This window comes from Phacochoerus africanus, chromosome 13, assembly GCF_016906955.1.
Source record: "Phacochoerus africanus isolate WHEZ1 chromosome 13, ROS_Pafr_v1, whole genome shotgun sequence".
In the NCBI taxonomy this organism is placed as follows: Eukaryota; Metazoa; Chordata; class Mammalia; order Artiodactyla; family Suidae; genus Phacochoerus; species Phacochoerus africanus.
Window position 1 is genome coordinate 70,820,451 of NC_062556.1, and position 26,512 is coordinate 70,846,962.

Below are 26,512 nucleotides of genomic sequence, written 5' to 3' on the forward strand. Positions count from 1 at the left end.
CAACCCGAGCCACAGCAGTGACACAGCAGGTCCTTCACCCACTGTGCCACCAGGAAACTCTAACCCAATTTTTTTTTATAGGGAAAGTTTTATTTAGGAAACGATGATGGTGTGGTGGGGAGGTTAATTTGTATTTTGAAGAAATGTTAACTCTCTAAGTTGTGAACATTTTAAAGAGACTTTTATTCTAAAATTGCTCTCTGCATTAATTAATTTTTAATAGATGCTGGTCCTGACATATTGTTCATTAGTATGATTGAATTGAATAGTCATCATTCAGAGTTCCCATTGTGGCTCAGTGAGTTAAGAACCTGACATTAGTGTCTATGAAGATGTGGGTTGGATCCCTGGCCTTGCTCAGTGGTCTAAAGATCCGGCATTGCCTCAATTTGTGGCATAGGTCACAGATGTGGCTTGGATCTGGTGTTGCTGTGGCATAAGCCAGCAGCTGCAGCTCCGATTTGACCCCCAGCCAGGCAACTTCCACGTGACACAGGTGCAGCCCTAAAAAGAAGAACATTTTTTAAAAGTCAGCAGTATGTGTCACATACACGCATACATGCATTTCTTTTCTTTTGATGAAAATGACACGTTGTTGCATCATTTTGAGTAGAGGACAGTCGTTTGCATATACGTCTAAAAGAATTTAGCAAACAAACTGTCCCGTTTCTATTTGTCCAAATGAGGTCTGAGGACCCTTATGCCACACAGGCTTACCTTAAAGGCAAAGTGCAACCCGGAAGTTCCTGTAAAATTCTTAATGCTCCGTTTAGGAGAGTGTAGCTGTGATTATAAGGAATGTCATAGTTCATTTTTTATTTGCTCATGTATATACAACAATTTATTTTATATGCAATCTGGACACATGATTACCCAAAGATATCTGGGCTGCGTGAATGAAGAAATATTCCTAATAACCTTGTCTTTCTTTCTGAAGAACCTAGAAAAAGGAATGATTGCTTTTCAGAGAGGAAAAAAAAAGGATAATTGGAGAACCATGAGGGAAAAGCTCTTCTCGTGACTTTCTTTGCTTGGGACCCATCCGTCTGCTGGCTTTCTTCTCTGTCCCCTAAAGCAAGCTGAGGGGCTCATCTTCAGATTCTGTTGGGGAGCCCAAGACTTCAGCGTGCACCCCATAATTTTTACATAAGACTCTGTTTGGTTAATTCGTGGGTTCAGATTGGAATGTTCTTGCCTGAACAAGTTTTTGGCTTAAGATTCTAGATTTAAGAGACCTCAGTGATCCTTTGAGTATTTATTTATTAATTTACGTATTGTAAAAAAAAAAAAAAGGCAGCTCTCTTTAAGCCTGGAATCCAGAGCAAGTACTCTTGATACAAAGCTGATGTTTTCATTGCACCAACCACTGTTTTATTTACCAAGCACTTAGGTCATGCTTACTCTTTGCCAGAATGTGTGCAAAATGCCTTACAATGAACTCTTTTAATCCTCATCGTAACCCTAAGACAGATACTATGACTCTTCCCATTTTACAGAGGAGTCTAAGTAAAACACCTACGGTCACACAGCTGCAAAGGGGCAGAGCCAGGAAGTCTGCTCTAGAATCTGGGCCATAATCTCTGCTGACATGATGCCACTCTGTCCGTCCTAGGTCATCCTTCTGGAACCCAGGGGGTCCTGTGCCCTGGCTTGTATCTCTAAGCCCGTCCTGGAGGATGTTCCCCCAGAATTGTCTGGCTGTCCCAGGAGAAAGTGACATCACGCACACCTTCCCTGCTTCACCTTACAATCCAGCCACAGGGAACATCCCCCTGTCCCTTAACTCAGTGAAGTTTCTCAGACCCCTATGCCCTCACGCTCTATGCACTCCCCTCTTTTTTTTTTTTTTTTGGCTGCACCCATGACATATGGAAGTTCCTGGGGCCAGGGATCAAATCTGAGCTGCAGTGTTGACCTATGCCACAAGCTGCGGCAATTCCGGGTCCTTTAACCCACTGCGCTGGGCTGGGGATCAAACCCACTCCTCTGCAGCGACCTGAGGCTGTGCAGTTGGATTCTTAATCCACTGCTCCCCAGCAGGAACCGCTACTCACTCCCCTCTCACAGGAAGCCTTTTCCCTCCTTCTTCTTAAGATATCCTCTGAGTATTTTCAAGATGTTAACTCACTTGTCATCTCTTCTGATCCTTTCCACCTTCTGGTGGACGTAGGGCCAGATGCCACACACGCTCACACACACACACACACACACACACACACACCCCCAAATGCTTGCCAATCCATCGTGGCCCTCTAGAGTTTGCTTTAGCCTGATGTATGAGTTCTTTTAGGCTGAATCTAGGTTTGAGGACTTGTTCAACAGGTCCTGCCTGGAGTCTGATAGTTCTGGGTGGCCTCTAATGAAACCCTAGAGAATTTCTAGAAAGCTGGCCACCCCTCGAGCCACGCCTCTTACCACTCTATGCTTGGCATACTCCTTTCTGGTTGGGCCAGCCAGTCTGTGGAAAGAGCTCTCAGAACCTTAATAAATTGCTGTGGAATGCAGTCTTGCAAATGCAGATAGAGCACAAAGAAGACCTCTGACTCTGCTAACTTTGAAAGACATTGGCACTGATGGGAATCTGGCCAAAATGCTAAAAGCAAAAGCTAAAACAAAAACAACCCCCCAACCATTCCATTGAGAGAATATGAATTTCCTACTGCATATACCTATCATATCCTCATGAATACATGATATTAGTATTTCCATATGGGCTGGAAATGCTAAGTAGCTAATAGCTTCCTCAGCAATTTGTTTCTTGTTATGACTTCTCCAGTAATATGCAATAGTTTTGGCTAAGTGCAATAACAGTATATTCCTATAATCATAAAAAACTCCATAGTTCTTCAGTTAGCCTGGTTTTGATATTTGAAAAGTAGAGATATTAATTTCACATGCAAACAGAGGATAAGAAAATGTCCAAAAACTAGTTTATGTGAAATACGTGTTATAGCATAGTCGTTAATGTTTTAGAAGATTCTTTCAGTAAGTACCCTTAAGTAAACCTAGTGTTATTAATTCCTGACCTTTTTTTAAAAAAAATTGAGATATAACCAATGTATAACATTATATTAGTTTCAGGTGTACAACATAATGAATTGATGGAGGTATGTGTTGAAAAAATGATCCCTCAATAAGTCTAATTAACATCCATCACCATGAATCACCAGTTTACAATTTTTTTCTTGTGATGAGAGTTTTTTTTTTCCTTTGGCTGTACCTGTGGCATGCAAAAATTCCAGGGCCAGGGATCGAACCCGAACCACAGCTGTAACCAGAGCCACAGCAGTGACAACTCCAGGTCCTTAACGTACCAAACCACCAGGGAACTCCTCTTGTGGGGAGACCTTTGAAGATCTACTCTCGTGGCCACTTTCAGATATGTGTATAATACAGTATTATTAACTATAGTTGCCATGTTTATTTTTTCTATAACTAGAAGTTTCTACCTTTGACTCTTTTTATCGTTTCACCACTCTCTGCTCCCTGCTTCTGGCAACTGCCAAGCTATTCTCTGTACCTATGAGCTTTGGTTTATTTGTTTGTTTGCTTTTAGATTCCATGTAAAAGTGAGATCACATGGCATTTGTCTTCTCTGACTTGCTTCATTTAGCACAGTGCCCTTAAGGTGCATCCACGTTGTCACGAATGGCACAATTTTCTCTTTTTTTTATGGCATGTGGGTACACCATGTTTTCCCTAGTCATTCATCCATCAATGGACACTTTTGTTCCATGTTTTGGATATTGTAAATTATGCTGCAATGAACATGGGGTTACAATTCCTCTCTTTCTAATATGCTATAGTTACCTTTTACTTCATTGGGAAGTAAAATTTCTTAATAATTGTACAAAAAGGAACGGAAATAAAGATTTCCTGAGTCAAATAAGCTCCCAGTGTGGAAAATCTTATCCTAGGTAGAGCCTGCACTCTCAGATATTCATCTATATCAAAGGCTTTTCAGGTCAAGCAGAAACAAAAGGTGCTGAGAAATAGAGAGGGAGGGATCCTGATGTTCTCACAGCCAAGACCTTCTCAGGTGAACACTGTCGAGTGTGTTTGTGTTGTCTCGTAGGATAATTTCAGAAGCAATTGAAATAACGGGGAATTTTCTCTTTCCTTCACTCACAGAGAGCATGGGGCCAGCATCTGAGAAAAATCAAAGGCAATAAATAAATAATCCACTGGGGGGAAAAGAAACTAAATGACCCACTGCCAAGGTAATCAGGAGTCTTTGAATACTGTCTGCGAAAAAAGTTTTTAGCTGAAGAGATGCGGATTTTATTTTTTAGTGCTTGCTAAGTGCTTTTACACAAAGTTACTTTTTTGTCTTTTTTTTTTTTAAGTGTTTACTTGCAGATTCTGGAAGTTTTGATGAGGCCAGGTTTTGAAAGTAATTTGAAAAGTGGAATGAACGCATTACTGGGAAACGCAGTACGCACTTAGCAAGGATGGTTGACTTTTAACTTTTACCTTGAATCACTTCACTATGGAATTGAACATAAACATCTTTTGTCAACAGATGAAATGAAGCGAAAAGGCATCTCCGCGCCGCATGTTTCTTCTCAAGGAGAAAGAGCCACTCTTCCTGGTAACTGATGCTGACAACAAAAGGGCTCATGGTTTATATTTCATTTACTAAAGTTCTTGAAATCGAAATCTGTTTAAAAGCCTTTGTAAGTTGCTCTCTTTCCTACCTGATAAAGGCTTCTGTGCCATTTCTGAAGTTGCTGTGGAAGGAAGGTCTAAATCTATTGGCTGGCACTTGCAAATTAAGAAATTTTGCACATACAGTGAGTGCGGCCATGCAGGAAACCACCACCTATCACAAGCTGAATTATTTCATCCAGTTCTTAACCTGGAGGGCTCTGTTCCCCTCAGGGCAATTAATGAAGCAAACAGGACCAGGGTTGGTGCTTTTGACAGATTAGAACAAAGGCTCTTGCATTGGGGCCTTCATGGGTCTGCTAGTGGAGAGTCCCCATAAATCCTGTATAACAGATCTTTCAATTCTCCCTCAAAAGCTCTCTTGTCACCACGGGAGGTTTGCTACTTGCAAATTTCTCTATTGCTGTTTTCATTTCCTCCTCGGTAATAGAGGCAATCAGTTTCTCATTACCCAGAAGATCCAGTTTTGGCATTTTAATTTTAGTCAGAATTTCCATAATCTCTCTGTTATCAGCTGCGAGCTCCGATGCAAATATCAGTTTGGAGAACAAATGAAAAAAAAAAAAAAGAGCAAGAGAAACTTTTTACCTTATTGCTCTCTAATGATCAAATGTAGGACCTGCTGACATGAAAAAAACTATAGTGTTTTGTGATTTTGAGTCTTATTAATGCATTAGCTAACCTTGACATTGGCATACGTATTTATAAAATTTGATTCAAAAAACTTTAGGAAAATTTTAGCATAACACAATGCGAGGCTTTAACATTCCCTGGGTTTCTGTGTTGGGTGTAGAACCCCATTAGGTGTTATCAGGATCCTGGAGAACAGGTTTAGGTTCGAGTGGAGAAAATTTAGTGCTTTTCGGCAAGGGGGCTATTTTACTGATGTGTTGTAGCGTCGGGCCCCGAATATAAGCACTGATGTCTAGTAATTTTGTGCCAAACTCCACTCCTTTATCCACCATCGTTGGCCTGATGTATTTCGAAGGATAAAAAGACTTACAATTTAGGAGAAGAGATAACGTATACAAAAACCAAACAAAAGGAAAGGAAAAACCCACATGCTTTATAACTCCAATTATTAGACAAAGAGCGTGAACGCAAAGAAAGGGATTTACTGTCATAAAATACAGGTTCTTGAGAAAGAAGTTTGGACAGCAATCCGCGAATGCAGACTTTGATAGTGGTTAGGGGGCCAATTTTTTAAGCTTGCTTTCTTCTTCTTCTTTTTGTTTTTTGGTCTTTTTTTAGGGCCTAACCTGTGGCATAAGGAAGTTCCCAGGCCAGGGGTCGAATCGGAGCTGTAGCTGGCCTACACCACAGCCACAGCAACACCAGATCTGAGCTGCATCTGCAACCACAGCTCATGGCAACGCTGGACCTTAACCCACTGAGTGAAGCCAGGGATCGAACCTGCATCCTCGGATGTTAGTCGGATTTGTTTCCGCTGAGCCACAATGGGGACTCCTACGTTTTCCTTTTAATACCAATTTGTGTGAACACGTTTGAGTTTCTGTATGATTTCTTTGAGGACATGTCTTTTATGATTTCCTCGCTTATGAATTTGGTTTCTAAGCAATTCATTCCTCCTTTTTTTGGACCCGTGTCCTGATGGTGGTATGTCTGTCTGCTTGGGCGGGCGGCGGGGGGAGGTTTCATAGACTCTCTGGGCCAGGAGGAGACTGTGATGTGTCAGGCAAGCTAGGGGGATACCAGCCTACAGGCTTGGGGCCAGGTAGGGGACATACCTGTGCTCTCTCTTGGGCTCTGTATCTCTAATTAGGGGAGAGGAAGCATGGGGATTCTGTAGGAACAGCAGACATTTTCCGTGTCTCCTGTGGGCTGCAGCTGCTTCACCTTGAGTCAGCTGGATGTCACAGCGCCACTTGGAAATAGAGTCTACCAAGAGGAGAAAGGCAACCACCAATTGGGTTGCCTCCTGTGCTTCTGCCTGTGCTAAGTTCTAGGTGTCGGCTCTTTTTGAACCCTGCTGCAGACAGTCCTGGCTGACCCTCAGCCGTGCAAATGGGATGTGGTCTTCTCAGAAAGAAGGATCTCCCAGGGCTGGGAGGTGGAGAGTGGTGTTGGAGGGGAGGGGACCCAGGGAGTATGGCCCAAGGGGGCTGTGGGGAAGAGTGGAAGTGTGTGGTACTTATTCACTGGGTACCCACCCTAGAAAGGCATTGTTGCCAGTGTGGAGAGTCCTGCCAAGGCATGAAGTCCTAAGATCCAGGATGTATTCGTGGAGGACAGTGGCCACCCACTGTGACTTTGGTGTAGGGGCTATCAGAGGGTGAGGTGGGGAAGGGAAGTGGATAACTGGGTTGGGGTCAGAGGTTAGAGGGTAAAAAACCTTCCATGAGAGCTCGTAGGTTTGCATTCTATCTGAAAGGAGTGGGGGACTTTTCACAGGGTTGGTGTGATCAAATACCTGTTTGGAGAGGCCAACTCCAGTGTCCTTGGAGGACAGATAAAACTGGAGCGAGGCTGGGGGCACGGAGAATGGTAACAGCAGGTGGATGATGAAGGCTGAGGACCTGAACTAATATGGGGGTGTGGTATTGAGTCAGGGTACTGGATTTGAGGTAAAATGGTGAGTTAGAACCAAGAGGGCTTAGAAAATGGGACTAAAAGGGGAGAGGCTGCCTCTAATATCTTGAACTTGGGGAGCTGGGGGACAGTGGTGCCATGAGCTTTCCCTGCTTGGAGAGAGTGGTGCAGGAAGGAAGTAGGTTGGATTCGCATGGAGATGTGGTTCCAATGGTGGAGCCCCTTCTCCAACTCAACCCAGATACAGAGGCGGGTATCTGTACCCGGAATCTGAGCCTCCTCAGCCATGACCATGATGACAAAGCGTCAGAAGGCATCAGTCTATTCTGTGAAGTGGCAAGGAGGACAGTGCTTAGCAAAGGCTAGTGTTTCTCCCCCCCGCCAATAAAACTTAGTTTTTTAGAACAATTTTATATTTACAGAAGATTGGAAAGATAACACAGCCATTTTCAATATGCAGGTGATCCCTGCAATGTGATGGTCTGACTTAGGGTTTTTTGACTTGACGATGGTACAAAAGCAACATGCGTTTAGTAGAAGTTGTACTTTTGAATTTAGAATTGTGATCTTTTCCCGGCTGGTCCCGTCCTCTCTCCCGTGATGCAGGGCAGCAGCAATGAACTGCAGCTCCCGTCAGCCCCCCAATCGATATACTTACAGCCATTCTGTACCCAGACAACCATTCTGTTTTTCCCTTTCAGTACAGCCTTCAAGAAATTATGAGTCAACATTTTATCATGAAATAGGCTTTGTGTTCAGTAATTTTGCCCAACTCTGCATCGCTCTTAAGTATTCGGAGCATGTTTAAGGTGGACCGGGCTAGGCTAAGCCGTGATGTTTGATAGGTTAGATGTATGAAAGGCACTTTTGCTCTACAATATTTTCAGGTGAGGATGGGTTTATTGGGACATAACCCCATCGCAAGTTGAGGGAAATCTGGTTCTTCTTCCAGTTTCTCCTATTGTTAATATTTTAAATTGCTATGATACGTTTGTTACAGTTGAGGACCCAATAGTAGTGCATTATTGTTTCTGAAGTCCACACTTTATTCAGATTGTCCTAGTTTTACCTAATGTCTTTTTCTGTACCGGGGCCTCACCTAAGAAGCCACACTGTATTTAGTTGTGTCCCCTTAGGCTCTTCTTGGCTGTGAAGGTTTCTCAGATGGTTCTTGTGAGCAATGACCCTGAGAGTTTTTGTTCTTTTTTTTTTTTGGCCGCACCCATGGCATGCAGAAGTTCTGGGGCCCGGGATCAAACCCTTGCCCCAGCAGTGACAATACTGGATCCTTAACCTGCCGCACCACCTGGAAACTCCTGACCTTGAGAGTTTTGAAGAGTACCAGTCAAGTACTCATTCCTCAGGTTGGATTTGTCTGATGTTTTTCCCATGGGGAGACGGGGTTTATGAAGTTGGGAAGATCACGGAAGTGAAATGCTATTCCCATGACGTCATGTCAAGAACGTGCACCGTCAGCATGACTTCTAACTAGTGATGGTGACCTCCCTCCCCTGGCCGAGGTGCTGACTGTCAGGTTTCTGCCTCCCCGTACTGCACTTTTTGGAAGGAAGTCATTCCCTACAGCCCGGAGCGAAGGATCTGGGCGTTCTGCTCCATCTCTTGGGGAAGGAGTGTCTCTATAAATTACTTGGAATTTTTCTGCATGAGAGATTTGTCTCTTCTCCTCCATTTATAATTTATTCAGTTATGTATTTATGTCTGTAAGGATGCATGAATATTTATTTTATAATTTGGGTTATAACCCAATGCTACTTTCACGATTTTGTTGCTCGGACTGCTTTCATTTTGTCCATGGTGTTTTCATTTTGTCCTTGAGTTGGCTCCTGTTCCATCGAGGGGTACTCGTGAGACAGGCGCTCTGTGCCAGCAGGCGGGCTGGGAGGTCTGTCACAGGACAGCAGAGCTTAGGAGGTCCCAGAGCCTGAATGCCTGGCGGGTGGCTTTGGGTTACTCCGTGTAGCAACTGAAAGGTCCTCTACATTCTGAGGCACAGGGGGGACATGATGAATGGCATATGCTGGAAGGTTACTTTGGAGGCTCGATGAATGGCATGGTTTCACTCACCCATTCATCCAGCCAAAGGGTATGGGAAGTGTTCTACAATCCACTTGGGAGTGAGAGTGGGTCATGATGGGGAAAGAACACTAACATTCACTGAGCACCCACCTGCCTGGACCATGGCGCTTTACGCACCAGATTCCATTCGATCCTCACAGCAACCCAATGAGATAGATGCTCCTTTCAGTATTTAAAGCTTTTTTAAAAATAAAAGTATAGTTGATTTGCAATGTTGTGACAATTTCTGCTATACAGCAAAGTAACCCGGTTATATATATATATATATACACACATTCTTTTTCTTATATCATCTTCCATCATGTTCTATCCCAAATGATTAGATATAGTGCCCTGTGCTATATATGGCAAGACCTCATTGCTTATTCATTTTAATTATGGCAGTTTGCATCTAATGACCTCAAACTCCCAGGCCATCCCACTTTCTCTCCCTCCCCCTTGGCAATGACAAGTCTGTTCTCCATGTCTGTGAGTCTGTTTCTGTTCTGTAGACAGGTTCATCTGTGCCATATTTTGGATTTCGCATGTGAGTGATATCATAGGGTATTTGTCTTTCTCTTCCCGACTCACTTCACTTAGCGTGAGAACCTCTAGTTGCATCCGAGTTGCTGCAGATGGCATTATTTCATTCTTTTTTTGCGGCTGAGTAGTATTCCATTGTGTTTATGCACCACATCTTCTTAATCCATTCATCTGCTGATGGATATTTAGGTTGTCTCCATGTCTTGAATACTGTGGATAATGCTTCAGTGAACATGTGGGTGCAGAGAGGTTAAGTAACCGACTTAAGGCCACACAGCTAGTAAGTGGCAAAGCTGGGATTCGACGTCAGATCTGTCTCAGACCACATGACGTTGGTTAAGAAGGTCACTGATTTTTTGCTACTGCTTTCATTGAGAAGAAAAGTCTAATTTGCCTCTCCTGGAATCTGGACTGATGTTTTTGATTTCATTAGGCTTAACTGAATTGAGCAGAAGTGACATTCTGGAATTGACAAGGCTAGATCAAAAGCAGCCCAGAGCTTTCTCCCTGGCCTCTTAGAACTCGGGTTTTGGGGAAGCCAGCTGGCACGTGAGACGTCCAACCCTCCTGAGTCTGCCCAGCTGTGAGTTGGCCAGAGCGAACCACACAGATAGGTCTGCCCAGTTTCCCCACTTGTTCCAGCCACTTTAGCCCAGGCACCAGAAACGTGAATGAGGGGACCTTCTCTGATTCTGGTCCGGGCCAGCCCCTGACTGCAATTGCCTGAGAGACCTTGAGCCAAAACCACCTAGCTGAGCCCAGCCAACCCTCAGAATCATGAGAGGTAATAATACATTGTTGTTTTAAGCCACAAAGTGATGGGCTAGTTTGCAGCAATGCCTAACTGGCCCACCAGCCAGCACAGGTGTTCTTTGTCTGTGCTGCCTACCCTCCAGGAGAGCCTCCTGTTCTGACAGCGTCCCTCCACTGAGGCAGAGAACGAGGGAGGACATTATGCTAATGTCCTGAGGGCACTGTGGGCACCTGGTTGGGGCTGGGTGCTGTGGACAGGGAGAGGCAGAACTGGGAACCTTCTTAAGAGAAGAGCTCGCATTAGACTGTAGAGTAGAATTGCATCAGCACTTGGGAGGAGGGAGCATTCATTGTCGGGGAGTCTGGCGTTGGCATTTCTACTTTCTCACTTCTGAGATGTCTGACTTCGGGCAAATTACTTCAACTCTCGAAGCCTCAGCTTCCTTATCTTTAAAGTTCAGATGATCTGATGACAATAACATCAGATGCCCACGAGATAACAGCAGGTACTCAATACATGTGTTCTTGTGATTTTTTTAAGCCTATTTCTTTTATAGCACCTGTTCCATTGTGTTTGAATTGTTTATTTTCTAGCCTGTCTCCCAAACAGACTTTGAGATGTCTAAGGGAAAGCAGATAATATTTTCTATTTTTGTATTCTTGGTGGCCAGCAGAGTAAAGAGAGCAGATATTCAAGGAGTTGTGGAATAAAAGTAGGAATGGATGTCACTGTGGTCAGGGAATGAAAGAAGGATCTGGCCTATTTGGTTAGCAGGACAGAAGTAACACTGGGTATCAGGAGGAAACCAAGGCAGAAAGAATTGTGAGAACAATAGAAGCTGCTAAGTAGTGACAAATGCAATACTAAATGAAGAAAAAAGTTTCCATTGGAGTGTTCATTCATAAGCTCCAGCTAAGGGGTTTAAGGAAGAAATGGGCAGTGCCTGTTGTGGCTCAGTGGTAATGAACCTGACTAGTCTCCATAAGGATTCAGTGTCCATCCCTGGCCTCGCTCAGTGGGTTGAGGACCTGGTGTTGCCATGAGCTCTGGTGTAGGTTGAAGACACGACTTGGATATGGTATTGCTGTGGCTATGATATAGGCTGGCAGCTACAGCTCTGATTGGACCCTAGCCTGGAAACTTCCAAATGCTGCAGGTGTGGCCCTAAAAAGACAAAAAAAAAAAAAAAGAAAAGCAAAGAAAAGAAAGAAAAAGAAAGGGGTGCTGAAAAACAGAGGCAGCGTAGGAGTTGGCAGAGTTGATGAGAAATACACTTACCCATACATGAAGAGTGTATTTTATCTTTGGGGAAGTTTTAGTGAGAACATATGTTTAGAGTGCAGCCATCCTTTAAAAACTAGGGACCCATTCGGGGACTGGTTCCAGGATGCCCGCAGGTATCAAAATCCATGGATGCTCAAGTCCCTTATATGAAATGGCCTAGTATTTGTATATAACCTACTACACACATCCTCTTGTAAACTTTAAATCATCTTTAGATTACTTACAGTACTTGATACAGCATAAATGATATGTAAAAATTGTCTACACAGTGTAAATGCTATCTAAAGAGTTGCTGGGAGAGTAGCAAATTCAAGTTTTGCTTTTTGGAACTTTCTGGAACTTTTTTTTTTTAACTTTTTGCATATTTTTGATCACAGTTGGTTGGACTTGTGGATGCAGAACACCACTGTCTCTATTTAGAATATATAATTAAGAATGCATACTTAAAGCAATCTGTATTTAGAGGAAGGTAGACGTGTTAGTTTGCCCACGTTTTAAAGAACCCTTGTCTACTCATTCAGTCTTTAAATATTTATGACTCACTAGGCACAGTCCAGAAACTTTATCCGTCATGGATAACATTGTTTCTTTCTTTTCTTTTTTATTTTTTCCTTTTTTGCTTTTTAGGGCTGTACCTGTGGCATATGGAAGTTCCCAGGCCAGGGGTTGAATCAGAGCTACACCTGCTGGCCTACACCACAGCCACAGCAGCACCAGGTCCAAGCTGTCTTCAACCTGCACCACAGCTCATGGCAACGCCACGTCCTTAACCCACTGAGCAAGGCCAGGGATGGAACCTGAGTCCTCATGAATGCTAGTCTTGTTCATTATCACTGAGCCAAAACAGGAACCCCAGGCAATGTTTCTTATCAAACTTATAGTCAAAAGAAAAGACTGACACTGAACAACTCATGAACCCAGTAGATGTATAATTATTACTTGAACTAGTCCTGTGAAGAGGAGGTGGAGTACTAGAACGCCTGGGTTTTGGGGAAAGCAGCACCAAAGGCCTATTATCCTGTACGGCTTGTCCGAACCACTCTATTCTGGTCAATGGAATAGAAACAGAATTTCCACTGCTGGGGGGTGCCCCGAAAAGGAATCATTCCCTTGGCCCTTTTCCCCTTCCTGCTGGAAGATGGTAGGAACTGGGGTGGCAGCCTTGGATTCCAAGATGGAATCTGCATTTCGAAGATGACAGAATACCCTTCTGGTGCTGGGCACTGGGATGGAGAAAATAAATTCCCACTTTGATTTAGCCCATGTTTCTTAGGATCTCTTTGTTATTGCAGGCCCTGGCGAATCCAAAACGTGAAAGAGGGAGCTCAGTTTAAATAGGGGTGGAGGGGCAAGGAAATCGTCTCCAGCAAGGCCGCATCTGCCAAGCGCAACGAGGAGTGCGCCGGGCAGCAGGAGCTGCACGTATGCGGTCCTCAAAGTGCACAGGCAAGACTCCCTGTGTCAGAGGAGCAGAACGAAGGGATGGGGAGCGTGGGAGAGAGTAGAGAGATGCAATCAGGGTAATCCTGAAATAGGATATCGCCCAAGGGTTACGTGACCTGGTCTCTCTTTCCAGAAGGTCCCTCTGACTCTACTGGAGGGATTGGGTGGCTGCAGGAGGTCCCTTAGCCCCAGCTGCAGATAATGGCACCTAATGCTAGGAGTGGAGAAGCCATGGGTTTGAGTAATATTTTGAAGGTAGAATTACCAGGTCTTTTTGATGAGCAGGATGTGCATCCATGAGGAGAAAGATGCCTTCAAAATGAGGCATAAGTTTTGAGAAGGAGGAAGAAAGGTATTGGCCAAGGAAGACCAAATGTTTGGTTTCTTCTGAAGGTAGTAGGTTAGGAAGAGATGGAAAATCAGGGTTCAAATCCCATCATTGCCAGAGATCAACTATGTGTAACCTCGGGGTTGTTGCAGTTTTACAGACAAAGAAATTAAGGCTTAGAAATTAAGTGACGTAGGAGTTCCCGTTGTGGTGCAGTGGTTAACGAATCCGACTAGGAACCATGAGGTTGCGGGTTCGGTCCCTGCCCTTGCTCAGTGGGTTAACGATCCGGCGTTGCCGTGAGCTGTGGTGTAGGTTGCAGACACGGCTCGGATCCCGCGTTGCTGTGGCTCTGGCGTAGGCCGGTGGCTACAGCTCCGATTCGACCCCTAGCCTGGGAACCTCCATATGCCGCAGGAGCGGCCCAAGAAATAGCAACAACAACAAAAAGACAAAAAGACAAAAAAAAAAAGAAGAAATTAAGCGACATAAACTCAGCATTTTAAACTTAAAATCCATGGAGGATGGACTTCCCGTTGTGGCTCAGCAGGTAACGAGTCTGACTAGCATCCCTGAGGATGCAGATTCGATCCCTGGTCTCCCTCAGTGGGTTAAGGATTGGCGTTGCTGTGAATTGTGGTATAGGTCACAGATGTGGCTCAGATCCTGCATCGATGTGGCTGTGGTGTAGGCTGGCAGCTAGAGCTTGGATTTGACTCCTAGCCTGGGAACCTCCATATGCAGTGGGGGCAGCCCTAAAAAGCAAAAAAAAAAAAAAAAAAAAAATCCATGTAGGTAACATGCCTTAAGTAGAAAGACCGTGGACTCTGGAGACAGATGCTCAGTTATATTGCTTCCTTACTGGGTGACCTTGACAAAGTCACCTAAATTCATAGGACCCCAGCCTTCTCATGAAAAACAAAAACGGACTTGTCATACGGGTTAAACATGATAATTTTAATAAAACACCTAGAAAAGATCTGGCCTAATAAGTGATATATAAATGTATGCCCTATTCATATTGTTCCAGGTGGTTTTTAGCTGAAACTTATACTGGGTGTTCAGTGTGTGTAGAGATCAGATTATCTGGCCCTATACTTTTATATCAAAACTGAGGAAGACAAATCCAGGCCACTTCGCCTGGACCACTGTATTCCCGTGGTGACCCTTGCTCTCCCATGGTCTGAAAGCTTCGATGACGAAGTGAGTTCCCAAAGGACATTGAACTTGGACTCTGTGAATCATTGGTTAACATGTTCTGTTTTGTACTTTTCCAGAAGGGAAGTGTGACCTTCTGGAAAAGCTATCCCACTCTAATAGAGAGATCTTGAAGGCAACTTCAACAGATGTCATCGTTTTTTATATTTTTTCATTTATAAAAACTCCCCCTAACCTCCTGGCATCTGGGGCCATTTATTCCTTATGCTGTGGGGGAGTTGAGCCTAAAGCAAGAATACTGCTTGCAAAGTAAAACGACTAAATAATTAACAAGGACACCTTCTCAAAGGTGAGATTTGGCCAAGGTATTAGGACCGGTACTCAGCAAAATGCCTAAGGTAGATCATGGATATTTGATGAAAGCACTTGGTCATCACTGTGATTTTAAAATTCATCCAGTGACCTGGAAATTCTGAAGGATAGTTTTTAAAAAAGATTTTTTTTTTTTTTTGGGTCATCTCAGAGTGGGTTGGATTGACTGTGCATAATGGATTCCTTTTCTGGAATTACCCACAGGCAATGTCCTCCATCACAGTATGATGGGGAAGTGGGGCTGGACCCTGAGGTAGCTGACATGTATCTGGAACTTGGTGAGAGCGCTATTGCCTTGGCACTTTGAGAAGCTGAGGGCAGTGTGAGGTTTTGATTAAAACTTTTGGAAGTGCACCACAAGGAAGTTGGTATGGTGGGAATTTGCTGAGTGGTGTGTAATGTGATCCTATTGGGAAACAGGGGTTTGCCTTTTAGAGAGTTTTGTGTCTATCAGATTATGATAATGAGTTCCCCCAACTCCTCCTTAGGCGTTCTTCTTGCAGCTGTGGATGACGGGGGTTGACTTTTCCAGGGACCAGGGACCACTTCTAAGTCTCATTTCCAGTGGCTTTTAGACGTTCTCAAGCAGAAAGCCCAATGTCCTATACCCATATCTACCCATTGTGACTGGAGGGGGGAGATCCAAAAAGCAGACAACTGCTTGATATTTGTTATTATAATTTTTTGGAGAAGAGTAGCTGAACAAATTGAGAGAAATGGAACGAAACTAAGTTGTGCTGAAGAGGAATTCCATTCTTTTATCCTTTGGACTTTTTTTTTTTTTTTTTGTACGCATGGATCATCTATAGGTTGAAATAATTATGAAACTTGGAATTTATCCAGTTGTGTAGTGGGTAATTACAAAATTGCTTTGTTTAATTATGTGGTATTTTATAGGAGGGCATTTTTAACCTTTGTCACTAGCGCCAAGTGGAAGGAGACACAGCTCTTTGTAATAAGTATCATAACTCTAATTGCATCTAAGGTTTATGTAGCAGCAATTCATTTTTAAAGACATGCTCTAATTTGTGTAATTTTTTTCAGTCCGTGAAAACTGCCGGAGGAAATTGGTTTCTGGTAACAAAAGCAAAACAAGAATAACTGCTTGTTAATAGGCTGCTCCACTGTTCAAATAGCCTGTGTCCATCCCCGTCAAACACAGGCACTGCTGGTTCATTTCTGAAACATGAGGCAGCCTTTTACAGTCAAGTGGTTCATTAGAGAAAATCAGAGGATTTCAAAGTACACTTAAAAATCAGGACGAACGTCCTGCCGTTAAAGAGCAGATCAAAGGGGACACCAGGTCCAGAAGATGCCTTGTGTACATTACCCTTCTGTGCTGTTGTCACAAGGGGGTTTTGCTGACACTCACCATAAGTCCACATGGCACCAATGACAGATTAAACAGTTAAACCGTCACGTTTATTCACTCATCATGATTATTGAGTGTCATGTGTGCAAGGCAATGCAAACCCAATGCTGCCTAAAGAAAAGATTCATTTGTCTTTATTTTCTAAAATTTGATTTTATTGGTGTACAATTTGACTTATAAGATTGTTTAGTTTCAGGTGTACTGTGAAGTGAATCAGTCATACATATAAATATATCCATTCTTTTTTCTCAGGTGATTACGAATTATTGAGTAGATTTTCCTGTGCTATATACAGTGGGTTCTTATTAATCATCTATTTTATACAGTCATGTGTATATGTCCTTTTGTCTTTAAAATGCAACTACTAAGGTAACACTTAAGAAAAAGTCACGATATCTTGTATGTTATGTCTTGGGGATGGGATCATCTAAAATCATTAATAGAAGAAACTATTTCAAAATTTATAAAGGTTGTTAAAATGTGAATTTAACTAAATTCAAACAATTATTGAACGCCTCATACATAAGGTATAGGGCGCAATAGAGAGGATTCTACCTTGAAGAGTGAGATGTAATCTCTGTCCTTGGAAAGCCTTTGGTCCAATGGGACAGAGAAGATATACAAGGGTGACACTGTAAGAGCTATAAGAAAGGGAGAGAGAGGGAGTTCCCACTGTGGCACGGCAGAACGAATCTGATTAGGATCCATGAAGATTCGGGTTTGATCCCTGCCCTTGCTCAGTGGGTCAGGGATCTGGCATATTGTGAAACTCTAACAAATATTTTACTAGGGAGTTCCATGGTGGTCTAGCAGCTGGGATGCAGTGCTTTCACTGCTGTGGCCCGAGCTCAATCCCTGGTCTGGGAACTGAGATCCCCCATTAAGCAACTGCACCCTGTGCCCTCCCCAAGAATATGTTACTAAAGAAAAACTGTGGTGACAAATGCATTTGCTTTTCAATTTATTTATTTGTTTATTTATTTTTACTGGCTTTTAAGGCCACACCGGCAGCATATGGAGGTTCCCAGGCTAGGAGCTGAATTGGAGTTACACCTGGGGCCCTACACCACAGCCACAGCAATGGGATCTGAGCTGCATCTGTGACTTACACTGTGGCTCATGGCAATGCTGGATCCCTGACCCACTGAGTGAAGCCAGGGGTCAAACCCATGTCCTCATGGATACTAGTCAGATTCGTTTCCCCTGCGCCACGACGGGAACTCCTACTTTTCAATTTAAATGAAATATCTCTATAAACAGAATATTGTCTCTGCTTACTATATTGATATAACTAATTTTTATATAATCCTCAGGATTTCAGTAATTTAGTAATTGCTTCTGATAAACTATATATAAACATTTCTTTTACATTTCCATTTTTCTAAAGAATTTTATATCCATTTGAATTAAATGAATTGGTGATAAAGTTCATAGACATCAACAAATGTACTTAGAATTGTATAATATAGGGAGTTCCTGTCATGGCACAGTGGTTAACGAATCCGACTAGGAACCATGAGGTTGCGGGTTCGGTCCCTGCCCTTGCTCAGTGGGTTAACGATCCGGTGAGCTGTGGTGTAGGTTGCAGACGCGGCTCGGATCCCGCATTGCTGTGGCTCTGGCGTAGGCCAGTGGCTACAGCTCCGATTCGACCCCTAGCCTGGGAGCCTCCATATGCCGCGGGAGCGACCCAAGAAATAGCAACAACAACAACAACAACAACAACAAAAAGAATTGTATAATATAGCTATCATATCAATTTCAAGATGAAAGGTTTACCTATTGATTCAATAAATATTGCTTGAATGTCTTCCATATGATAGCTTTATGCTGGGGGTGAGGGGTGCTGTGGTGAATTTACAGACCACAGAGAGCTAGCAGATTTAATCTTTGCCCTTTCCATAGACTGAAGACGGTGGTGATAAAATCTTCCAGATATTTTTGGTCAAGAAAGCTTTTCAATGTGGAAAGTACCAATTTTCCCTACAACTTTAAGGAAATGATACTTACATTTATATTGTAGCATACACTTCAACAATGATTAAACCAGTGCTTCAGCCATAAAACATCTAACAATTGGAAGGCTATCAGCTTTGTCTTTCTTGGCTGTCTAATCATTTTAGTTTTTTTAAATTTATTTTTTATTGAGATATAGTTGATTTCCAATGTTGTGCTAATTTCTACTGTACAGCAAAGTGACTCCGCTGCACACATATGCATTCTTTTTTCTCTTCTTTTTCTTTACGGTTTATCTCAGAATATTGAATGTAGTTTCTCGTGCTGTACAATAGGACCTTGTTCTTTATTCTTTTTAGTTTTAGACTCAAAAGAACTCACACAAATGTTTTCAAAATGTGTATATGATACATATGCATATATATCTTTTGTACATTAAAATCATGTAAGTATATTATGCTCTATTTTCTTTTCTTTCTTTCCTTTTTTTTTTTTGCTTTTTAGGGCCACACCAGCGGCATATGGAAGTTCCCAGGCTAAGGGTCAAATCGGAGCTGCAGCTGCCAGCCTACACCACAGCCACAGCCACGTGGCATCCGAGCCACATCTGCGACCTACACTACAGCTCATGGCAAACCAGAATCCTTAACCCACTGAGCAAGGCCAGGGATTGAACTGCATCCTCATGGATCTTAGTCTGGTTCGCTACCACTGAGCCACAATGGGAACTTTATGCTATGCTCTATTTTCAATGACCTAGATCACAAACCTGTGTTCAATTGTGATATATTGATATTCTCTCTCTCTCTCTCCTTGTATATATATATATACACACATTGAATAAGTTGCTCCAAGATAAATTCATACTTATGAGATGAAGTTGTATGGCTGAAATGCTTAAATGTTTCTGTGTAATTAATAGAATGATTTGTTAATTTGTGGGTCATTGGAACAGAGAACAGATGAACCTTTATGAAATCTTACTTTTTTTAGGTCACGAAGGCTTAGGACCACATAATCCTAACCTCCTGGACATATTTTAAAGGCAAATCCAGCCAAAGATTAATTTTATTCAATTATAATTTTGTGTATTTGCTTAAAGGCTCTAGCGACTTTTAAATGGATTAGACAAACATTGCTCATATCAGCAGGAACAGAACAATGATCCTGGGAAATGTTAATCAGGGACCCCTAAACAAAAGATATCTGATCAGGTTAGCTTGAGCTAGGCCGAGGGCTAAGTTTTCCCTTTGGTTATTCAAAATATTTATTGCTGTATTAAAGTACTGAGGAGGGCTTCGAAGTTCCCTCGTGGCACGGTGGGTTAAGGACCTGGGGTCACTACGGCAGCTCTGGTTGCTGCTGTGGCGCAGGCCCGATCCCTGGCCATAAATTGCCATATGCTGTGAGCACGGCCATAAAAAAAAAAGTTACATAAAGTATTGAGGAGAGCTTCGGTGAAAAAAACCCCCAAAAAACCCATTGAACTTTGTTTGCTGTTAGCAAACTAACTTCATTGTTCAAGGAAAGTCTATTTTTCTTGACACACCAATTAGCGCTACACAGAAGTTTTTCACATCAATTTGGGAAGCACGGCGTAAGCTAATTCAAAGACCGTGGTTAATATTACTAAACATTTTGACTCGAAATGAACCTTAAGGCCAAGCTGACCATTTGATTTAGTGTCATGACTAGTGCATGAAGAGGGTGAGCCGGCCAGCCTGGTTAACGCACCTTCCTAAATGCGTCGTGTGGTCATGACTTCTTGTCTGTCGGCATCCACATGCCCTTCCCTTTGTCTTCCAGAAAGTTCTTGTGGCGAACGTACAGGAAGCCTGCCTGTCTTGCCCCAGTGGGTGTCGGGACCCACAGAATACTTCTCCGACCCTGTCTAAATGTCAAGAACCATGAAGGGGGCTAGATTTTACCCAGCTTTGAAGTTAACAACCACCTCAGCCCAGCGCAGTTACACGGATGCAGGGAGTGAGGGCACGACCCTCCTGGGTAAGAGAGGAGGGCTTGACGGGTCCCCGCAGAGCAAGCAGCCCATTCTTCCAGCCTGGGTCAGCTCCTTTGGCCCCCAAAGTCACAGGGGCGGCAAAGAGGGTCCTAGATGCTGCAAGTGGTCTGGGTTTGCTTCACAGCTGAGGAACCTGGGCTTAGGAAACCCCATTTTTTTTTTTTTTATTATAAATGGGCTGCAAGGCAATGTGCCCAGTTTCTGTTGAGGAGGGAGATAAGAGATTTTTTTTCTTTTAGTATTTACTTATTTATAACATTGTATTGGAGTATAGTTGACTTCCAATGTTGTCACCTAAAATGTATAGCAAAGCGAATCCGTTGTCCATATACATGTATCCATTCTTTTTTCCCATATAGGTCATTACAGACTATTGAGTCAATCTCCTATGCTACCCAGTAGGTCCTTGTTAATTATCTCCTTTGTATACAGCAGTGTGTATGTATTATTCCTGTCCTCCTAATCATCCCTCCCCTCCCACTCATCACAGTCTCCCCTTTGGGAACCATAAGTTTGGTTTTGAAATCTGAGTCTGTTTCGGTTTTGTGAATAAGTTCTTTTGTATCATTTTAATTAAATTCCACATATTAGTAAGCTCATATGATCCTTCTCTTTTTCTTTCGGACTCCTTCACTTAGTATGATCATCTGTAGGTCTATCCAGGTTGCTGCAAATGGTATTATTTCATTTCTTTTTATGGCTGAATAATATTCCATTGTTTATGTGTACCACATCTTCTTTATCCATTCCTCTGTCAGTGGACATTTAGGTTGCTTCCATGTTTTGGCTATTGTAAATAGTGCTGCAATGAACATTGGGGTGCATGTATCTTTTCGAATTATGGTTTTTTCCAGATAGATGCCCAGGTGTGGGGATTGCTGGCTCATACGGTGGTACTATATTTAGTTTTTGAAGGAACCTCCTTACTGCTGTTCTCCATAGTGGCTTCACCAATATTCCTTCCCACCAACAGTGGAGGAGGGAGGGTTCCCTTTTTTGCAAACCCTCCCCAGAATTTATTGTGTGTAGACTTTTTGATGATGGCCTTTCTGACTTGTGTGAGGTGATACCTCATTGTAGTTTTGATTTGCATTTCTCTAATAATTAGTGATGTTGAGCATCTCTTCATGTAAGAGTTTGTTATACTGCACAATAGATAGTTCTTCCCTGTGCTCTAGAAGCAGATGCCTTTCTAATACATCTAATAATAGACATCTTGGGCTTGTCTTTTGTGTCCGTTTTTTACATTAAAATTTTCCAATTATTATTTTTTGTTGTGTTCCACACAAATATATTTTATTATTGACATTTGGTCAGGAAATACACTGGGTCTTAAGCCCAAATAATTTGGGAAGACACCAAATAATTTGGTAAGGCTTTTTAGTAGGGAAATCATATATGGGGCTTTTCTGCTTGTGCTGGAGGAGAGGATGGATGCAGAGAGGTGGTGCTGGGGGCTGAATCTAAATTAGACAGTGATGGGGTTTGTGCCCCAGAGGGACGATGAGAGCCTGAACTGAGGCAAGAGCAAGCAGAGACAGTGAGAAAAGGACGGGCTTCTGGGGGCAAAAGTAGCCACTACTGCTTATCAAAGCCTTTGTCAGTACCAGGCACAGACTCAGTGCTTTCCTTAGTTAGCCAGTTGATTCCCCAATAGCTCTGCTCTTATCACGCCGGTGTTACAGGTGAGGAAAATGAGACCATGAGCTTAAGGAACTTGTCAGGTGGTGGAAGGGAAACTTGAATCCAGGTAGTTAGCCTGGCCCTTCAACTCCGTGTTGTACTACCAGGCAAAGTCAAGGTGACTTCCCGGTGGATTATCTGAGCAAAGTGGAGAACTCAGCTCCAGAGAGCTCAGGCTTACAACCCAAATCACCTGATGGGTGCTCAGGGCCCAGCGCAGGGGATGGTGGGAGAAACGCAGCTCTGGCAAGACAGCAGAGAGGTGAGGAGTTCCTCCCTGATGTGCTGAATGTAATGTAGATGAAATTAACTGAATTTATGACAAAAAAAAGCCGATTAAAAATTTAAAAATATAGGAGTTCCCGTCATGGCGCAGTGGTTAATGAATCCGACTAGGAACCATGAGGTTGCGGGTTCGGTCCCTGCCCTTGCTCAGTGGGTTAATGATCCGGCGTTGCCGTGACCTGTGGTGTAGCTTGCAGACGTGGCTCGGATCCCGCGTTGCTGTGGCTCTGGCGTAGGCCGGTGGCTGCGGCTCCGATTTGACCCCTAGCCTGGGAATCTCCATATGCCGCGGGAGCGGCCCAAGAAATAGCAACAACAACAACAACAGACAAAAGACAAAAAGACAAAAAAAAAATTTAAAAATATAGAGTGGGCTCTGATATAAGCACTTTGCTTGGTGCTTCAACTTAATTCTTCACCACAATGGATTGGGCGGCAGGTTGAAGAGGAAAAGGAACATTTGAAAATGCTCGTGATGTTGCCTCAGGGAGCGTGTCAAGAGGGAAATTCTAAAAAGGGAGTAGATTTTACTTTGGGAAGTGGTAGAGAGTACCACACCCTTATTGAATGCCTACTATGTGCTAAGGGGGTCACACGGAGCCCCATTAAACCCCATCAAATATTTCTTTATTTTTATTGCCAATAGGACCAAGTCATCCTTGCTGTCTTGTTCTTCTTGGAACCCTGAGCCGCCCCGGGAACAGACCCAGCCTCCCAAGCTAGAGAATCACCAACACATGGCCTGCCTACCTTTGTGGTCTCAGCTGACAGCCTGTTAATGCCAAGAAGCAGAAGCACCCAGACAGCTGGAAGCCGACTGCAGACTCTGGGTAAGAGCTGAGTCTACCAGAAAACAGCCCAGCTGACTGGGGGTGGGGTGGGGAATTCTAATCCATAGCATCCTGAGCTAAGTAGATATTGGTTGTCCTAAGCCACCATGTTTTGGGGTGACTTGTCATGTAACGGCAGGTCACCGATGTAGAAAGTCGTTGCATAAATGCAAGGTGTGGAGACTCTGACGATTTGGGAGGGAATGAAATCACCAAAGAGGAGAAATACTGAGATTCGAAGGATTCAGTTTGTTTCATAGAATTGTACTTACTTTATAGCAACCCCAAGCTCACAGAAAAGTTGCAAGGATGGTTCAAATAACTTCTTCTTGCCTTTTTCTTTTCTTTTTTTCCAAGTTTTATTGAGGTAGACTTGATTTATTATGTGATCATTTCTGCTGCGCAGCAAAGTGATTCAGTCATACGCAAACATACATCCATTCTTTTTCAGATTCTTTTCCCATATAGACCAGCACAGGATACTGGGTAGAGTTCTCTGTGTTACACAGCAGGTCCCTGTTGGCCCCACTCCACATACAGTAGTGTGCATATGCCGGTCCCAAACTCCCTGTCCATCCTGCCGCCACACCTGTGCTCTTTGGTAGCCATAAGTTTGTTTTCAGAGTCTGTGCATCTGTTTCTATGCTACAAATAATTCCATTTATATCATAGTTTAAAAGTATTTCACATATAGGTGATACCATATGACATTTGTCTTTCACTGACTAATTTCACTTAGTATGATCATCTCTAGGTCCATCCATGTTGCTGGAAATGGCATTATTTCATTCTTTTTTTATGGCCGAGTAATATTCCATTGTATATATGTACTATATCTCCTGTCAGTGGACATTTAGGTTGCTTCCATATCTTGGCTATTGTGAACAGTGCTGCAGTGAACACTGAGGTGTGTGTGTATATTTGCTTTTTAGGGCTGCACCTGCAGCATATGGAGGTTCCCAGGCTAGGGGTCAAATAGGAGCTACAGCTGCCAGCCACAGCCACAGCCACAGCAATGTGGGATCCAAGCTGCATCTGTGACCTATACCGCAGCTCGCAGCAATGCCTGATCCTTAACCCACTGAGCGAGGCCAGGGATCGAACCTGCAGCCTCATGGTTCCTAGTCGGATTTGTTTCTTCTGCACCATGACAGGAACTCTGATACATGTATATTTTTGAATTATAATTTTCTCCTGGAATGCCCAGAAATGGGATTGCTAGATCATACGGTAGTTCTATTTTTAGTTTTTTTTTTTTTTAGGAATCTCCATACTGTTTTCTATAGTGTTTGTACCAATTTACATGCTCACCAACAGCGTAGGAGGGTTCCGTTTTCTCCATACCCTCTGCAGCATTTATTGTTTGTAGACTTTCTGATGATGACCGTTCCGGCTGGTATAAGGAGTTACCTCCCAGTAGTTTTGATTTGAGTTTCTCTAATAATTACTTCTTGCTTTTTTTTTTCTGAATCAGTTGATGCCCATTATTCCTAAATACAGCCATCAAAGTTAGGACATTTATGTTGATATATTACTACCATTGAATCTTCAGAGCCCATTCACGTTTTCCAGTTGTCCCCATAGTTTCTATGAGAGAAAAATAATCCAGTTTCAGAATCGTATGTTGGCCTTTGATTGTCTTGTCTCTATTCTCTCTTTCATTCTGGAACCATTTTCAGCCTTTCTTTGACTTGGGATACTCTTGACTTGTTTGGAGACGGCAGGCCAATTATTTTGAGGTATATTCTTCTATGTGGGCTTGTCTTTCGTATTCTTAGATTCGGGTTTTATATGCTGTTGAAAAGAATAGCATGGAAGTGATGCTATCTTCTTCTCAGTGCATCTTATTAGGTTGTGAAATTAATATTAGTTCCGTTACTGATAACGTTCACATTGATCAGCTGATTAATGTGTCTGCCAACCTTCTCCACTATGAAGTTATTATTTCGCTCTTTGTAAAAAAGAAGTATTTTCTGGACAGGTACTTAGAAATCATGAAAATAACCCATTCCTTACTGAGCATTCAGTTTTCCATTTATGAGTTTGTATCAGTATGAACTCATGAGTTTCCTCTTTTTGTTCAGTGAGTCATAATTTGTTATTATCGTTCTTTATTTTGAGGGTCATTTTGTCCCTCATCTGGCTGCTAAGAGCTCATTCAGGCTGGCTTGGGTCCTTTTGACATCGCTCTGGGATTCATTGCTTTTTTTGTCAAATGAGATATTGCAGGCTTATCTTGTAATTTCCTGGCCTCTGTCCTTGAATCATTCCTTTAAGGAGGCCTGGTTCTTTGGGTGGAGAATGGTATTTAGAGGCCAGGATCTAGGTGTTGAGTATGCATGTTGCTGCTAGGAGGTCACTCCTTGTTTGTTTGGTAGAGCTTGGGAACGTATATATGCACATGTGTGCACACACACACAATGCATATGCAGATGTATGCATTTGCATCTGTATTTAAAAATTTGTCTTTACAGGTGAAAAGCAGTGAGCTATCACTGCTACCTCCAATTCACTACACTATAGGGTTCATTTTACCTTTCTGCCCTTGTGCTTTTTTTTTTTTGGCATTTTAGGGCCACTCCTGTAGCATATGGAAGTTCCCAGGCTAGGAGTTGAATCAGAGCTGCAGCTGCTGGCCACAGGCATAGCCATATCCACAGCAATGCTGGATCCAAGCCTCGTTTGCGACCTACACCACAGCTTATGGCAACCCTGGATCCTTAACCCACTGAGTGAAGTCAGGGATTAAGCTCGCCTCCTCATGGTTATTAGTTGGGTTCATTACCCCTGAGCCACAGTGGGAACTCCTCTGTGTATTTGTAATTCCCTTTTCAAACTGTGAGAAACCTGGCTCCCCTTATCCTTAGTAATTTAATGTTATTTGACTGATCCCTCAGTATGTGATGATTGCCTGTCACCATGGCAACCCCTTCCTTGTGTGGAGAGCCTTCTCCTCACACCTGTCTCCAATGTCTGTGCTGATGCATTCCTCCCGGGTGAACTCTCTCCGGACCCTCTCAAGCTTTGGCAACAGCCCATTTCAAGCCATGGAGGTGCCCTCTGGTCCCTGATCGTTGCCGATTCACACCTTGCTCTGCCCTAGCTAATGACATTGGGATTGAATTGACTGAGAAGGAAAGGGGAAGAAGAAGATCGAGTAGATGGATGGATATCTAGAAAGAATGGAAGA

General features: G+C 43.0%; 1 long non-coding RNA gene across 1 annotated transcript in view; it reads left to right on the forward strand.

The window, feature by feature from the left end:
• LOC125113570 (uncharacterized) overlaps positions 1-23,316 on the forward strand; it is a 50,620-nt gene extending 27,304 nt beyond the window's left edge. The window contains exon 3 of the long non-coding RNA XR_007131495.1: positions 23,139-23,316. This is a non-coding gene — a long non-coding RNA (uncharacterized LOC125113570). The remainder of the gene's footprint in view (positions 1-23,138) is intronic.
• Positions 23,317-26,512: the final 3,196 nt, after the last annotated feature.